This window comes from Rhinoraja longicauda, chromosome 7 (assembly GCF_053455715.1).
Source record: "Rhinoraja longicauda isolate Sanriku21f chromosome 7, sRhiLon1.1, whole genome shotgun sequence".
Classification (NCBI taxonomy): Eukaryota; Metazoa; Chordata; class Chondrichthyes; order Rajiformes; family Arhynchobatidae; genus Rhinoraja; species Rhinoraja longicauda.
Genome location: NC_135959.1, coordinates 49,711,567 through 49,716,793, shown reverse-complemented (window position 1 = coordinate 49,716,793; position 5,227 = coordinate 49,711,567).

Here is a 5,227-nt window from a genome sequence, read left to right as displayed (position 1 = left end):
ACCAAGTTGTTTGTGTGCGGTCTTTTTTCAAAGTTTATTCTGTACGACTGTGGCTTGCCGTAAGTCATCGGAGGTTTTAGGTACCTCTTGGATCTCTTGTCCCTAATTCGCTTTAGCACATTTTTCACTGAGTGTTTGCGGTAGAACACGTTTCTTCTTCGAGCCTGGACTAAGGATGCATTTCTTTTTCAGTGCTGACTTTCTCCTTGGTGTGCTATTTCCAACGACAGAAGACAGTACCGTAGCAAATTTATCAGGTGATCGTGGTAGAATTCGCAATGACCTGGAGATAGCTTTCCGTCTTGCATTTTCACTTGTGAAAGGTGTGGGTGTTTTTTCCAAGTTTCGAGACGCATTCTCCTCCTCCTCCTTCTCCGGTTCCTTCTTCTGGGCATACAGTACTCTCCGTCTTTTTTGTGCTGACATTGATGTTCTTTCTTTCCTCTTGTAATTCTCTCCACTTTACAGCCTGTGCAAGTTTTGCCTTCCTTGTTCATTTTGGAGCAGGCTTGATACCAGAGGCTTTCTATTTTGCTCTGAACGCAACTGATTGTTGCTTACTTAAGTCTCTGTCTCTCTCTGTTCTTGTTCTTCACTTCTGTTCACTCTCCATAGCTTACAACACAACCGGTCTCCTTCTTTCTGCTGCTTGTATTTTTCTGGATTTTCTTTCACTCTTTGTCTACATGCTCTCTGCCTTTCAGCTGTCGTTAACTTCTGTGTTTTATTTATTCTGCTCAGAAGGTCCTGGAACAGTTAGCACATCCAGAGGTTTGGTGCTCACCGTTCTATGCTTACGAAGATCCATTCTGTATAATAACAAAACAAAAAAAAACCCCTTGGAATTAGAGTCTATGGGTTTCTATCATTTATTCCTAGGTAGTATAAATTTATCATGGAGAGGGTTTCAATTTGTATAATCAGCCATTGCCAAAGAAAAATGACAAGAAAGTCTTTAAAAATGGCAAGAAAATGAAAGAAAAAAAAATTCTCCCTTAAAACCCCCTCCCCCCCATCCCCCTTAAAAATTGCAGAATTAAGAAGATCAAGGAAAATGAATTAGAGTATTTGAAATGGGGTAGGCCTAGGCCTCTCCCCCCCCAAAAAAAAACCTAATAAGATTTCTAACACCAAAATAAGTACATGGAACTACAAATAGTCCCACCTGTAGCTTTTTATGTGATATTCGTGATAAGTCCAGTAATCACATAAATAAATTACCAAGTCATATTTGATACATAAATATGATTAAAAAAACTTAAAAGAAATGAAGACTGCATGAAATAAAATGTGTCCTTTAGTCAAGCGTCGGGCCTATTCTTATGCCCGACTGGAACACGCAAAGGTCGTTCTGAGGGCAAAGCAACAAATGTTTTACACATCAAATTTATCGAAACATAAAACGCTGAGCTACAGCATCCCAAGAATAATTTAGAGAGAAACTCGCTCACTTTCGATGGCTGATGGTTCGTCAGGTTTGATTTGGGATGATTTTTTAGTAAGTAAAATTTCTCTGTTATAGTCATAGTGGAGCTTATAGTCATAGTGACACGAAGGAATGAAGTCAGCGACTTGGTCCGTAAGAAAGGTAAACGACAGTGTTGCCAAATTGAAGATTGGCTCAGTTTCTTAGTTTTTATGACTAATTTATGCCCCAGATTTTTTTTTAATTGATTTCAAAGTCAGAAAATATATCATAAACGGTCGTTGTGTTTTTGACAGCACTGTTTTTGATATATTAAATTTGAATATAAGAAAAAAATAATGATCTCACCCCAAAATCACTACCACCATAGGATACCTCGTTGGGGTTTGTGAAAAGCAGTAGAGGTTTGGAGCCTCTGTGGTTTAACTTACGGAGTTAACTTACGATAATGGTCGTTGTGACAATGGACACCATGCACAACGACCGTTACCGGATCTTTGCTAGGCGGAATACCAGACATGTTACTGTATTTTTCTCCTGGTATTGATGAAGATATTTCCCTAGATCATTATTAAAACATATATGAATGAGGGTCCTATGAAGTTTATTTATGAATTAAATATTCATGACTAAATGTGGCAGAGTTTTTATGTCACATTTTTGGTTCCAAAATGGTGGTAAAGCGGTGAAAATTTGCATGTCATTAAAAATATTTTTGACTTTGTCTTGAAATTATCTAATTTATATCTGTTATTTATAAGGTTTCACATGATGGCTAGATTTTTGTTAAGAACAGGGTATTGGTGTAAAAACCTGAATACTCATCTTGTTCCTCAAAATCTCTCCAGTATTGCAAAAATACACATATAGAAACAAGGAACCGCTGATGCTGGTTTACAAAAAAGACACAAAATGCTCAAGTAACTCCAGTACATAGTAGCAGGAGTAGGCCATCGGGCTCTTGAAACTGTCTTGCAATTTGATGTCCCAATTCCCTCAGTATCCAGATATATAAATATATATATATTGGCAACTGAACATTCATGGTCCTCCTACATAGAAAATTTCAACAATTCTTTACCCGTTCGACGATAGTCGTTGTCATCTTGGTTGCTAACTTTAATGGCAAATAAATGGTTATTCCATTCCAACGATAATTTATATTTTATGTAATTAATTTTTAACTCTCCAGATCATTTATCACAATTTAAAAAGTCAATTTAAAAGCCAAAAATAAATATGTTCATGAGATCATTTACTTAATCTAATGTAACTGTTAAGCCTGAAGGGTCTTGACCCAAAATGTCACCTATCCATATTCTCCAGGGATGCTGAGTTACTCCAGCATTGTTTTTTTTTTGTAAACCAGTACTTGCCATATTCCTTGTTTCTACATCATTGTGAAGGCAATTGATGCCTTCTACCTGCTACCAACTTGACTGGCTGTACACTCAAGAGTGGTTCCAAGACACTAATTTTGCACAATGTCGAATCAATATCGAGTAAGCTTGGCAAACAAGCTTGTTCTGAAGTGGAAGCTAATAACCTACATTCCATGAGGGGGGCATTTAACAGTTTCCCTAATAGGCAGTGTTGCATTTATTAGAATCCTATTAGCAGACTAGCTACACAAACCATCTAGTTTGCTGGAAGTATGTTTGCTCATGATATTGACAGTCAAAATAAAATTGATGTAGAAGTTCAATTAAAAGAGTATCACTGTATTATTCATGAATAGCATCAGGAAGCAAATTGATTTTGAAGAGTCAAACTTTGTACTCATCTGGCATGAATATCTGTGAGCAGTACACAAGTAGCCCAAAATGCACTGGATAATATTCCCATAAACCATCTTCTTGATTTAGACTTTAGAGATACAGCGCTAAACAGCGATCACCCCATACACTATCACTCGCAGTGCTGTAAGGCAGTAACTCTACCGCTGCGCCACAGTGCCGCCCCAAATGAATGCTTAAGAATTTTTTTAAAATACCTAAATGCAGATCTTTCATACTTCAGCTATTTAGGTGGTGCTTGTTAGTTATTAAATTACATCTTTGCAATTAAGGTGGGGTGGACAAAGAAAGCTAGTGCGGTGGTCAAGATGTTTGATTGTTTTATTGTTTCTTCCCCCCCCCCCCATTTAGTTTCAATATTTCACTTTATTTTTTAATTCATTCTTGTTCAACGTGGTATATTCATTTGTGATAATTGTACAGTAGTGTTATTTTACAATGAACGCTAAGAAGTTTGGAGTACCCATCAGGTCAGAAAAGCATATTCCTTTGAGCCTGTGCTATCAATAGGCAATAGTGCAACTGATTTATGATGTCTCTTGCATCAATCAAGAGGGAATGATACAAGTTACTGCAGATAGGTTGGGTTGCAGATCCAATTAAATGATAGAGCATGCTTAGAACAGCTTACTCTTACATTCCAAATTTTAGAAAATTAGAAATTGGTAATTCTGAAAAAAAGACACGTGTTGGAGTAACTCAGAGGGCCAGGCAGTATCTCTGGAGAGCATACAAAGATGATATTTCAGATCAGGACTTTTCTTGGATCCTGTGTTGGAACTATAAAACATAACAGCAAAAAGCCAGGTTCAAAGCACTTTAAATAGTGGTTATAATCTTTTCTAACATGATTATATTCAAAATAAGAACTTTGAGGGGATGTGATGATGTTCTCATAATTGATTCACAAATAAAATTAAAACATATGGGTTTCAAGTTATAGGATGCAGATTCAAAAGAGAGCAGTGACCAGCTATTTTTTCTTCCAGATGGAAATGTGCAGTGGTATCCCTCAGGGTTTGGTGTTGGGACGAATGTTTTCTCCATTGTACACCTACGACATAATTGTAAAGACTGCTAATTTTAGGCCCAAAAATAAATTGAGCAGCAAGATATTACAACTTCAGGAGGACAGTCTTACACAGCTGATAAAATTTAACAAAGGGAAGTGAGAAACAAATCATCTTTTGAGATTACCACATAACATGGTATAATTTTAACAGGAGTCCAGAGGTAGATGAATGGAGAGTTGTGATGGTGACTAGGTGTGGAGAACATGAAAGCTAACATGTCATAAATAAATCTTAATAACAGACTGGTTAGTTATCACAACCACCCTGGCCACCACATTCAGAAAAAGTCTGAGTCGCCAGAATTTCATGTTATGAAGGACCTGTTAAAATAGAAAACACACACAGGATCTGGGGTTGTTCTTAATACTGAGAAGAAACCTGAGGGAGAGTTTATAGCAATGTTCAAAATATATTAGAATAATATTTAAGGGTTTTAACAGTGTAAATATAGAGAAATTGTTTCCAGTCACAGACTTTAAGTGATTGGAAAATAATCAGAGTCAATACAAGGAAAATATTTTCTTTACACATCAAGTTGTTATAGTGTTGATCACAACGGCTGATATGGTGGCACTAACATTTTCAATAGCATTTTCCCCAGAATTTTTTTCTAAAGGAAATTTAAAAAAAAATGCTATGGGGAAGGACGTTGAGAAAGGGACTACTCGGATTACTCTTTCAAAGAGCAGGTGTAAATGATTTGAAATTCTGTGCCACATCATTGTGCATTTTATCTTCAGCCACAGGCAAGTGCATTTGTTAAATGAAATCTATGATGGCAGATTAATGATTCCTTGGCTTTTAAAAGATGATGGATGGCTACGAATTGAAAAGTCAATGGAAGCTTTTGCAACTCCATTAATATTAGTCTTTCAAAGAGGCTGGGAGAAGGAGATTAGCAGAGAATTGGAGGTCAGGGAAGAAACAGTTAA